Below are 13,897 nucleotides of genomic sequence, written 5' to 3' on the forward strand. Positions count from 1 at the left end.
CTGGTCAAGGAGCAGATGCTGCGTTGAAAGGACTAGGAAGCAATGCCCGGGCATAGGTTAATTGGTTTTGTGCAACAATACGGAGCCATGCCAAGCATCACAAGTCTACTTAGATGAGACATGGATCGGTCGGGTTCAGCGATAACTAATTGTAGTATTTCAGAGATCCGGAGTGGTCTATCCACTCCCCCTGTTTCCTCCAGTGCCATCCCAGAAAGCCATCTGGCCAACCACTGCAGTTGGCCTGCTAAGCAATAAGGCTTAAAGTTAGGGGTCGCCAGTCCTTGTTGAACCACTGGGAAACTCTGAGTGTGGGGAGTGCCACCCTTCTGCGCCCACCAGCCCATATCAGTCCAGCAGAAGTGTGTCCAGATCCCTAAAAAATCAGCAAGTAAACGGAGCAGTTGGCAAAATAGTATTTGAGTCTTAGGAGTACTACCATCCTTGAGTAGGCAACACACCCCATGACTGAAAGTGGAACCGTTCTCCAGAAGGATATCTGGGTTCTTAAAGAGGAGGCACACGTCCCCAGGTTCTCCCTGCAGAGCTCCAGTTCAACATGGTATATATTGATTCCTAAATATCAAATTGTGATGTCCTCCAAAATAGGCTCTTATCTCCAGCGAGCCAATTAAAGGGAGGGCATCATGGGGTAGGGAGAATAGGTGGGATATCCCTCTATTAACTCGGAATCCAGAGGCATGTCCGAATCAGTCTAGTTTGTGAGCAACTCATCTGGTCCCTCTCAAATAGAGGAGGACATCATCCAAGCAAAGTGAAGTCACATAGACCCCACCCGAGAGGAGCACCCCCATTCCCATCCCACCAGCGGCACTTGTATTGCCAACAACTCCATAGCTAAGAGAAAAAGGAGCAGAGTTAGGGAGAGGCCCCGTCTAGTACCCCTACCAACTTTGAACAATTTGTATATGCAAGTCCCCAACAGGACTCTTGACAGAGGGTCTCTATAAAGCAAGTGTAGAAAGCAGGCTCAAAACACAAATTAAGCATATCAAATACTTTCTCCAGATCAAAAATGACGGTTCCCATCTCTAGCCAGAGCCTTGGGGTAGCATCCACAAGTCTTTAGAACCTATGGATATTACTGGAGGTCCTCCGGCCCGCAACAAAGCCATTCTGATCAGGGTGGATCCGGTGTACCAGGACTCCTTACAACCAGTCAGCTAGGATCTTGCTGAGGATCTTGTAATCAAAGTTGAAGTTGACAATTAGTCTATAAAAGAAAGCCTTGACTGGTTCCATCTGTGATTTTAGGATAAGGACAAAGGAGGGAGCATCTGAATCAATCAAACACTCGGCTTGCTTGAATCCAGTGGCAAAGTGAGCAAGGGACTCACGTCTGAGCATACCCTGCCACACTTATGGCGGCCAAAAGCGGTACGAAAGGGGGTGGTGATGGACGGAGCATCTACAGCAGAGGGTGGCCTTGGCGTCCCCAACTATGGGCATACTATTTGGAATCTCAGCTACAGTGGTGAGCCGCTGGTTTACTGAACGCCACCTGGAAGATACTGCTTCAACCCTTCCCTCTTAGCGACTGGGCAGCTTGCTGGGCCTGTTCTACCTGACATGGACTGCTGCTCCTCACCTCCTTCGAGTGGCATTTTGGTGTTTTCGTGGGGGTATGGGCATCACCGTCTTTGCTCTACCTTTTGCTTCAGGTTCTGTGACAGATTAAACCCTCTGGAGGCCCCTAGGCAGTCGAAATTTCGGGGCCCCCCTAGAAAATGATCTCCTAATACCCAATGCACTAGATTTCTTTACAAAATGACAGCTGCCAGAAGATGAGCTTTTAAGAGAAAATCTGTAATGTGAATCTGATGTCTGGTTTATATACTTTAAGTTGTTAATGTGTACATTGCATTACTACAGGATTTTCTCAATAGAGTCTTTAATGTAAAGTTTCAGTTTCTTTGAGTTGATTCATTTTTTCTATCTTTTGGAAACAATTTTTAAGAAAGCTTGATTGTATTTTTCGTTCAAGATCTTTCAAGATTAAATCGATATTGTCATGATCCATTGTCGTGGGGCCTCTAAAAGAAGTGGGCAGTAGCGGCTGCTAGCTTAGAGCGGCCGGCCGGCCGGCTGGCACCTCCCGTGCATCTTCTTCCTTCCTCCTTTCTGCAGTCCGGCTGGCAGTTGGAAGCAACCAGCACACAGGTGCCACACAGGTGCCCTAGAGCCAATCTCAACACTGCGATACAGCGTTGTGATTGGTCTGAGAGCCATGGATCAGCGCTAAGACTAGAACAGGGAGCCTGTGCATGTTCTTCACCAGGCTGTGTGATGCAGCCTGGTGGGGAACATGCACGGCTCGCCTGAACTGTTTGGTTGGCCTACTCCTCCCCTGCTCTGGCTAGCCCGCCCCGCCCCACACAGACCACTGACTGCATTCAATCAAAAAAATAAAACGACAATAACAATACGTTATTGCCATTTTATTTTTCCTTTTTGCGCAGTGAGGCAACGCTCCTCTACCTTAGTGGAGGAGCAGTCACTGGGAGTGGGGCCCATAGGCCGGAGCATACTTTGCTTATTTGGTAACCTGGAACTGTTCAGCTCTCCCCCATCTAGTCCCTCTGGGCATTTGAGTGTTGCTGTCGACCTGGACACTTATGGGCATATTTACAATAACTGGTGCATCCCTGCATATTAGCATATTAGCAGGGATGCACCAGTTATTGTGCGCCACAGCTCCGACATCATGGATGTGTGCATTTACAATGCGGCGCACCATGGGGCAAAAATGACACAGATGCGTGTAACGACCTGATTTTCGGACCAGATAGAATCAGCTCACCAAGACACCACCAATCCAGCCGAAACGTAACCATCTCCCTCCTCAGGACCTACTTACCAAGGCACCTGGGTACCTACCTGAGGATGAGAAATTAGCAATATACAAGCTAATATCATCAAAACTACTAAATCTATAGGATTACTAGGAATACTCACTGATTACTAAGGACTTCCATGCTCTACACCTCACTCATACCTTATAGTCTTGCGGCAACTCAGACCCAGACTATGCTACCCTCCTACTCATAGTGAAGGGGGCAGTTCCGATAACTTACCATTACACACTGACCACAATCAGTGCTCACTCAAGCCACTATCCTGTGGGTATTTACTCAAGCCACAATCCTGTGGGTATACACATTGTCCACAATCAACGCTCTCACTTTCTCACACATATACACATTGACCTCAATCAATGTTCTCATTAATGCCACTCTCTCTCTAGCAGCAATCTCATTACACACTGACCACAAACAGTGCTCACTCAAGCCACAATCCTGTGGGTATACACATTGATCACAATCAAGGTTCTCACTAACGCCGCTACACAACGACGATCACTATCCTATGAATACCTTTAACTCTCTCTCTCTCTGTTGGGAAGTTTCTCCATATATCTAATATCTACTGGGGATGTCTCTTCAATCCTCTCACACAAGAATGGCCAAATTATAATATGCAAAGGTTATTCTCTGATTCAAGTGCTCCTCTGCTCCCTTGCTCAGTTACCATTTACCCGGACGGGAGACGCATCCGTCCACATAACAGCATCTGACTAGAAAAAAGGTTAACTTTATTATAAGAAAACAACAGTTACACAATGGTTCACTAAGAACTGGGGTTCCTTTATTACACAATATCAAATGATAACATCACAATAACTAGCAATCTAGACATAGCCTGAAAAGTAAAGGGGAATAGACACATCCAAGGAATAAAGCTTTATTACTAACACATCTACATGTAGCTGACAGGAACTGTAGATAGCTAAAAAGGGAAATGAATTATAACAGACTGCACACCACTGAAAGAAAAAGGATTAATCAATGCAACAATACAGTAGGGAATATAGCTTAGGAAATAAAGAACAAGATTAATGATTAAGTGTAAAGCAAACTAGTTTAGAATACCTCACCCTATAAGAAAGGAATGCTTCTCTCTCTCTCTGGTGGAATCAGGGCTCTCTCTCTCTCTCTATCACCACGGCTTCACTCCACTGGCTCCAACTGCTTCAATAGCTCCAACTGGCAGCTCCACCTCTTTCATCTTATTGGCAACTGCTTCAATACATTCTGATAAACTGGCAGCTCCAGCTGACAGTTCCAACTTCATTCCAAGATTCATCTGACTGCTCTCTCTCCAGCTCCAGCAACCATCTGAACTCTACCATTCAAAAAACCGACTGACCACTCTGCCTCTCCTGCACTTCGCTAATATGGAATGCTCTCTCCTCATGGAAATTTCCAACAGAGAGCTGCCTCCCACCGAATTCCTGTGCCAGCTCCGAGGCTCTCCGCGCAGCTGCAGTGACCATCTGCATGTTATGTCTGGGCCCAAGAGACAAACACATTCTTTTTGATAAGATCCAGTCTCCGCTGGTTTTCCTCTAGCACACAACAGGCTTAACTATAAACATCACCTTTACCCTGCAAGCTCCTCAGTCAGCAGAGGCAGAAAGCAAAATGGAGTCTCTCTAGTTCTGGGCCTTGTAGGCCCGAAAAGGATGAAATAGACACTTAGCTCTATACACAAACCCTACCAATAGGTAATATAAAGTCAGAACTACAGGATCCACCCTCTACTATAGGTAGAATGATGAAAGGACACATAATTATGTCAAAGCCAATAGGCAATAGATGGATTAGAGTCAGAAATAAGGGATCTATCATCATATAAAGTGGCTATCCTCTAGTTTATGCTTCTAGGTCTGAAAAAAGGCCTGAAAAGGACCAAAACAAGCTAAGAATAGGGATCTAGGATGGTAGCAAGCTTAAAGTCACCATCACTCAGAAATAGAACCAAAAACCCAGTCAGCACAATGAGTCACGCATCTGTGCCGTAAAAGTGGCGCATTGCTGGAGTTGCGTCGCATGCGCGACGCAGCTCCAGCAATGCTCTGGGGGCCCTATCTAGTTAATGCTGCGTCAATCCTTACGCCTGCTTCAGGCAGGCGCAGGGTTTTGACGCAGCATGGGCCTAAAAGTGACTGAGTGAAATCTTGTAGATTTCACTCAGCTACTTTTAGGAGGCGTTCCCGCGCCAGAACGCCCCCCCTGCGCAGGAACGCCTACATGTGGCGCAGGGCTTTACAACGTGACGCATCTCCCAGATGCGTCACGTTGTAAGTACCCCGCACCATGGCGTAGGATTTGCGCCGCCGCTGCATCACAAAAGTGACGCAACAGCGGTGTAAATGAGGCGCAAGGGGCTTGTAAATCTTCCCCTGAATGGATGGCAGGCTGAGGGAAAACTTTAACAAACTGGTCAAACAATGCAAAATTCCCATGGTACAATTCTTAACATATTACGCTCTGTCCCATGCACTGTGCACCACTTGTTAATTAAATGTATAAATTACCTTTTTTTACACAGAGCTTGCCACACCCTGGAAATAATTAAACTAAATGTCCCTGTAACGGATGCCGCCTGCCCCCTAAGTAAAGTCCCTGCTGCCCTTACACCATATACTTTAAGCATGCAGGTTCCTCTCACAGTACTCAGCAGAGGTAACTACACAGCTCATATAACTAAGGAAGTCCGCACCTCTCCACACCTGGGAGGCGTGCGCCCCGAACTGCTTCCGGAGCTCTGTGAAAAAACGTACTGAAGCACTTTTCCTGGACCTAGCTTTAGTTTTGGTGAAGCGCATCATTATGTGTGGGATTCTCTACTGCTTAGATTCTGTTGATTGGCAGATGACGGCTCCTCCTCTGTCCCCCTCCGCGATGGGAGCGCACTCTGTGCAAAACATTTTTATTTTTTTTGCAATTTTTTATAGCGTGAACTCGACCCAAAAGTATCGGAGCGGTTTACATGAGCACCAGTTTCATTACACAAGGACACATTTATTTTTGCTTGGTAGGCAAGGAGAGATTAAGTGATTTGCCCATAATCACAGGATATTGAGCCGACACCGAGACCCGAACCTGGTTTCCAAGCTCTAAAGTCAGCTGCTCTAGCTGCCATATTCCGCTATGCCTTATGTAGCGCTCTAGCGTTTCCACAGGGTCTCGGCTGAGCCCCGGAAACACATGCAAACAGTGTATCACCTTCTGGCCAGGCGTGGCCAGAAGGCTATAAATAAAAGGAATGGAGTCGCTCGGGACTTCCGGTCCACAAGAGCATTACTGTGTGTGTATCATTTATTTCACTTATTGCCCCATAGTATAAGCCTCGAGCTGTGTCCCTTTTCTGCCACTACAGTCATCTGCCCCAATCAGCGAGCGACCCCCCCACACTGGCGAGGAGGATGGGATCGCGATAGATATACATATACAGACAGCAGAAATTTCAACAAGTATTGATACCAGCAAACAAACCTAAGAGCACAGCATGTCGAACCCACCAGGCGCCGTCGCTGCTGGAGCACAGCAACCAGGAAACCCACCAGCCATTGCAGCAGGTGTACAACAGCAAGGACTACCCCCTGCAGGGCCACCTCCCGTGCAACAAGCAGGAACACGGACGCAACAATCAGCGCACTCCCAGATTCAAGCGCTGCCGCTGGTCAGTGAGCTCATTGACCCATCAACAGCAGCTCCAAGGTGGGCAGTCTGGATCGGATGTCTAAACAACTATTTCGTAGCCACCAGAGAAAAGGATAATGAAGTTAAAAGGTCGCTACTGCTGCACTTCGGTGGCGATGAGATTTACAAGCTTTTTGCACACCTCCCAAACACGGGAGCAGCCACCGACTACGATCCCGCTGTTTGAGCACTGAATGCCCATTTCGACTCGCAACTCAACCCGCACTACGAACGCTTCAAATTTTGACAGTCAAGGCAGAGAGAGGGTGAAACGATGGATGCCTTCCACGCCCGTCTAAGGGAACTGATCAGCACCTGCCCGGAAGATGACCAGATGAAGGAAGTAACCGCGCAACTGATTCAGGGATGCCGCAACAAGCAACTAAGAACGCTAATATTGCGCCAGACTCGAATCACGCTAGAAGAAATATTACTTTTAGCCCGGTCACATGAGCTTTCTGACGTCAGGTCCACAGCGATGGAAGCAGCCCTCAATCCTAATGCAGAAGCAGGAACAACGGTGAGAAAACGGAGAGAGTGGATGTCATCCAGAGCTCCGGGCGGAATGGGCGAGGACGATGGCCAACGAGGACACCACGACGTTCAACGTGTGGGTACTGTGGATGAGAGGAACACGCCCCCGGTAACTGTCCTGCCCGAGGGAAGACGTGCTCGAAGTGTGGAATACTAAACCATTTTGCAAGTGCATGCAGAGGTGGCGTCCTCGGAAGAAGCCAGTCGGGAAGGAAGACGCTATCCGGAGCAGTTAGACACCTAACCATGGACGACACACAGTCATCACGCTCAACCAAATCCCAACATCACCACTACGAGCGCCTAGATGACTCTTCTACTGAAGATGATGATGAGTGTTACTTCGTCTATTTCACCAGCAATCTGAAAAGACGGCGGAGGCCACAACCCAAATGCCAGATTCAGATTGATGGATCATCAGTGATAGGAGTGATTGACACAGGTGCCACAGTAAACGTAATGGGGATACAACATTACAAGGCCCTCAATCCAAAACCGCGACTGATCCCATCAACAGTCTGGATACTCACATATGGAAGCCACGAACCGCTTCCCCAGCGAGGCAAAATGCTGGTGCAAGTCAAAGCCGAAGATCGAGAAGTAATGACGACATTCCACGTCATCGACAAAGAGGCTGATCTCCTAGTTGGAAGTCACACGGCGGAGGACCTCAACCTCATTGCGTTCGCCTACGCTGTGAAGACCCTGCAAACTGAAGACATCCTTCAGATGTTCCCGTCCCTGTTTGACGGTCTCTGGACAATTAAAAGGGCACCGGTGAAGCTTCACATAGACCACGCCATTCAACCAATCACACTGAGGCACCGTAGGATCCCATTCCATCTGCGAGCAGCAGTGGAACAGGAGCTGGCCCAACTGGAGAAACAGGGAGTCATTGAGAAAGTATCTGGTCCAACGCCATGGGTGTCCCCCATGGTGATCACAGAAAAACCCTAACAACCAGGAAAAATAAGGATCTGCATTGACATACGTATGCCTAACAAAGCAATAAAAAGAGAGAGGCACATCACACCCACCGTAGATGATATCCTAGCTGACCTAAACGGAGCCCAATGGTTTTCTAAACTAGACCTGAATGCTGGATATCACCAGTTGAAGTTGGCAGAGGAGAATAGGTATATTACCACGTTCTCAACGCACCTGGGGCTCAGAAGATATAAAAGACTGAACTTTGGAATATCTTCAGCGGCTGAAATATTCCAAAACACCATCAAAGAAATATTATCAGGTCTACAAGCCGTGTTAAATGTCAGTGATGACATACTAATACACTCTAAACCAAGCGAAGAGCATCACCGCAGGCTAAGACCCACCCTTAAAAGACTAGCAGAACACGGGGTAACTCTACACAAAGACAAGTGCAAGTTCTTTCAGAGGTCCATAGAGTTCTTTGGGTATGTGTTCGATGCCGAAGGAGTCAAACTAGATCCCCGCAAGTCTCACGCCATTCGACATGCGCCTGCCCCTACGACGGCATCTGAAGTAAGAAGCTTCCTTGCATGGCGCAGTACTGTGCAAGGTTTATTCCAAACCTAGCAACCATCGCAGAACCACTACGCAATCTGACAAAGAAAGACACCCCTTGGAAATGGGCCCAAGAAGAAGAATAGGCTTTCAACAAAGTGAAAGAAGCCCTGCTGGATGGAACCACCATTGCCTATTTTGATATCACAAAGCACACTGAGATTTTGGTAGATGCCAGCCCAGTCGGCCTAGGTGCACTACTAACACAAGAGACTGAGCCAGGAGCATGGGCCCCGCTGGCGTTTGCCAGCAAAGCGCTCACAGCAATAGAAGAAAGATACTCCCAGATAGAACGGAAAGCACTAGCGGTCAAGTGGGCATGTAACCATTTCCATTTGTACATCACGGGATATCCGTTTCGGATGGTAACAGATCACCAACCACTACTACCACTATTCAAGGGCACCGCTCCTCATCCACCACCCCTGATTGAGCACTGGCCAATCCAAATACAACAGTACCAGATGGACCTCGTGTATAGATCTGGATCGAAGAACCCAGGTGATTTTCTATCTCGCCATCCCACAACAGGAGAGATGAGTGAACAAGAACAAGAGACACAAACAGAAGAATTTGTGAACATGATTTCTTAGTGGGCCTGCCCGCAAGCCCTGTCAGCTCACACAATCGTAAGCCAGTATGGTAATGATGCAATCATTCAACGCATCACCAAGGCTATACAAGCGGGATCCTGGGAAGGATTCCTCCGCAACACCCAAGATTGGAATGAGGGGGAACGCATACAACTGGGGAAGTTCTGGAAAGTACACAACAAACTCATCACTGCCGAGAATGGGCTCCTACTGAGAGGACCTCGAGTGGTGATACCTCTAGCTCTACAAGGACAAGCGACGGCACTCGCCCATGCTGGGCATCAATGCACACGAAGAATTAAGGCCAGAATGAGAGAGAAAGTATGGTTCCCTGACCTCGAAAAAGATACGGACACAGTTGTAAAAAATTGCAGAGCGTGTCAGTTAACAAGTGCACCTGAAGCTCCTGCGCCTGTCATCACCGAAGACCCAGCACCGGCTCCTTGGTCATGGGTCAGCCTGGACTTCGGCAGTTTCCCTGATCGTAGAATCACAGTAGTCCTCATTGATAGCTACACCAAATACCCAATTGTGGAGGTGGCTGCATCCACGAGCTTTGTGAACATCCAACCAGTGCTAAACAAAACCTTCGCTATGTTTGGGATTCCACATGTGATCAAGACAGACAACGGACCCCCATTCCAGGGGAGCGAGTTCAAGGAATTCTTAAAAGGACTAGGAGTGAAGCATCATCGAATCACACCTCAATGGCCTCAGGCCAATGGAGAGGCCGAAAGGTTCATGAAAACCATCAACAAAACTCTACGGATAGCCACGGTAGAAGGGACTGATCCAGACGAGGCACTCCAACATTTCCTTAGGGAGTATCGGAGCACCCCTCACAGCACGACCAAAAGATCACCATGGTCACTCATGCTGTCTGGGCCACGGAGGGACCTCCTTCCTATGGCAGAAGACTGTAGGCCGGCACCTTACTCTCCCGAAGCCACTCACGAGAGAAGACGGAGGAACAACAACAAGACAAGTCGGAAGCGGAAAGCTCACGACCGAGAACTCGCACCCGGAGACTCAGTATTGATCCGAACCAGAAGACCCTGTGGAAAGTTCTGCACCCCCTACGAGGCCGAGCCCTGGGTAATTACATCAACCAGAGGCACAGCGGTGACCGCACAACGGAATGGGGAGAGGTGACGCGAAACATCTTGTGGTTCAAGCGGATATCATCTAACCCTAATGGCGAGGAGCGAGTGGATGAGCCTCCGGCAGGCGAGACCGCTGAAAGTGGAGAGGGGCAAGTTTGTCCTGAGTCGGCAACTGACCTATCGGAGGCCCCAGAGCAGTCACTCTGGAGACCCTGTACTGAACACTTACCTATCAGAGGAAAACAACAGTATGATCTCCGACCAAACCCAAGACACAACCAAAGACTTACTGACTTTGCCTGCTGAGTGATCGTCCAGTTGGACATTGTCAAAAGATTAACTTGAAAAGAGATGTAGCACTCTAGTGATTCCACGGGGTGTCCGCTGAGCCCCATAAACACATGCAAACAGTGTATCACCTTCTGGCCAGGCGTGGCCAGAAGGCTATAAATAAAAGGAACGGAGTCGCTCGGGACTTCCGGTCCACAAGAGCATTACTGTGTGTGTATCATTTATTTCACTTATTGCCCCGTAGTATAAGCCCCGAGCTGTGCCCCTTTTCTGCCGCTACAGTCATCTGCCCCAATCAGCAAGCGACCCCCCCACACCTATCACAACACAACCCCTGTTCACCTTCCCTTGTGCACCTTCATGTGCTGACTCTCTCCCCATCTGCTTTAGGTGCCCACTGCCCAGAAGGGATCCTATTCCTAATGCAATTACCTAAGCTGCTCCAAGCACATAGTTAGCCTTCCCCAATGACCATCACCTCCAGCGATACTTGGTTTGGAATGATAGATGTCTTCCTTCCCTGCCTTAGCTTTTGCCCATCCAGCCTGTCTCGTTGATGTATCCCCTGCACCCCCTTGTTGATGCATCCCCGCATCCTCTTGTTGATACATTCCACACACCCCCTCGTTGATGCATCCCCGCACTCTCTTGTTGATAATACATTCCACGCACCCCCTCGTTGATACATTCCACGCACCCCCTCGTTGATGCTTCCTTGGGCCCTCTTGTTGATACATTCCACGCACCCCCTCGTTGATGCATCCTTGCACCCTCTTGTTGATACATTCCACGCACCTCCTCATTAATGCATCCTTGCACCCTCTTGTTGACAAATTCCACGCAGCCCCTGGTTGAAGCATCCCCCACATCCCATCCCATCTACTCCCCTGTTTCCCCCCTTCTGGTTTACTATTTGTGATATTTTATACCTATCTTATACTCTATTTTCAAAGACGTACCTATCTACCAATGTCAATATACAGTATTCATATTGTTGCGACAAATTTTTGTGTAATCACATCTCTACCCTTACACGTTATGCCATTGGTGCTTTGCTAAATTACATATTGTTGTTATTGTTGGTTTGAAAAACAAATCCCAATATATATATATTTTTTAAGTAACGCCCCCTGCACGCACAATCAAAGATATATCCCCAGAAGTCATTGGTTCAGTGCTCAGATCGAGGCATTGGGTGATACTGCTGCTCCAGCAGGGCTGGTTGCATGAGTCTTGGAGAAGATAAAAACAGGTCCTTCAAGCTGCCTAATCTTTTAGCCTCTTATGCACACAGCACTTTATCCTGTTTCTTTCAACCACACAAAGATTCATAATTTCTAGAATCATTTCTGGATACTGTTGAACCTAGGATGGCCAAAAATCTTTATGTACAATTCAGGCTTGGTATGCTGCCTCTGCGTGCATTTATACCGGGCTGGTCAGGAGTAGACAACTCCAAGGATCAGAGCTGCCTTAGTTGGGGCATGACAAAGCATCAGTGCCCCATTTGTTTTTTCTCTAGCCCATTTTATAGCAAACCCAGGTCTAAATGGCTAGCTCCTATTTGTAGGAGTCTGAGCACCAGAAACCACGAGGTGGCTGTCAGGAGTTTAATAACTAACCCAGCCCCCAATTTGGTATTTGCAGTTTCAAGATTCCTCATGAGTTCTTGGTTTTTAAGAAGGCGTAATATTCCCACATAACCAGAGCCAATTTTATATGTGATTGATTTCTATTAAGCTCATGGGAGTATCAACATATGATTAATTTCAAAATTGATTTTAATGAGGTTTTTCTAGTTTATACCTAATGAATGTTTTAACTTATGATTGTATGTGTAAAGTTAGTTATGTACCTCTTTTATGGTATCACAAAAACTGAAGTAAAGAGTAATATGATGGTATATTGACACAGGTAGCATCACACAAGCAAGCACTATCTGTATGTATAGAACAGGTCACCCAATATTATTCCCACTGCTGTCCCTTGAGGATAATACTTACCATGCTAAGGGGGCAGGAACTGATGAAAGACAAGGCCCTGCGGCCAAACAACTCTTTTGGTTGGGTGCAGGGTTAGGGCACATTTGAACCCCTGCAGTCAAGCACCCAACCTCCACTGTGGACGGCCAGGGGCCATGTGCTCTAGGGTTCTGTTACTGTAGTAAACATGTGCTCCTCCCAACATGGCCGCCTGCGGTCATTAGACCTTCCTCTATCTTCTCACCTACTAAGCCTCCCAGAATTCCTGTGTGCATTCTATGTTGTACTTGAATGTTCCAATTAATTACAGTTACCCGCTGTGAGGTTGGTGCTGGGCCTACCCGCTGACAAGGCCCTGCAGGCAACCCCCCTAACCGTGCAGCAGGATTTAGCGAACACAGGACTTGGTCGCCCTCAGCGTGTTAAGAGCAGGGCTTGACCGTAGGCCGTGCACAAAGCGTGTTGGAAACAAAATCCCTCATAAAGAATCCTAGAAAGTGAATGAACAAAACAGTTAGAACTTGAATTGAGATTCTTGCTTCAGCAAAAAAAACTTGCAAAAACAACCCACAGAAATTTGCCAGTTATGTTATGGGACACACACAACGCACACCATAAATCATGTCACTCACCATGCACAAAATACTAATTTGTCAATGGCCTAGGGGAAAAACAAGTCTATCAAGAGTAAAACATGGTTGGTGACGTGAGTTATGACGTGTGCTGTGTGCATTGCCTACTGTATCTGACGAATCTATGTTGATTTACACGCTTGAGTCAGAACCATAACTCAATTTTTAACTGTTATTTTTTTTAATTGAATATATGTTTACATATAAGCACTCCAACTTCAGAATCGAGCCCAGAAGCGCCTTGAGACCCTCCGGGTGAGTAGCGTGCTATACAAATGCCTTGATTGATTTATTGATTGACTTACAATATCTACAGCCTATAAAAACTCCATCATTAGTAATATTGTGTTTGTTGATTTGCGCAGTTGCAATTTCCATGCACTCAGTATCTCGTGCAATGTGGTTAAGATAGGGATGTTGAAGTGAATTTACGCAACAGGCCTGGCCATTAACAGGGCAGACAGGCATTAACTGAGGGGGCAGGGGCTGGGACGCCCTGCTGTCGGAGGAAGAGCCACCTTGGGGTATCTCTGCTTGTACTGCTAATCAAATAGGAGGCCTTGTTTGCAACCTCTTTAGGTTATCTCCTTGTACTGATAATCAAATAGGAAGGGCCTGTTGTCAATTTATGACCAGACAAAATGCACTAAT

The sequence above is a fragment of the Lissotriton vulgaris genome, chromosome 10, assembly GCF_964263255.1.
Source record: "Lissotriton vulgaris chromosome 10, aLisVul1.2, whole genome shotgun sequence".
In the NCBI taxonomy this organism is placed as follows: Eukaryota; Metazoa; Chordata; class Amphibia; order Caudata; family Salamandridae; genus Lissotriton; species Lissotriton vulgaris.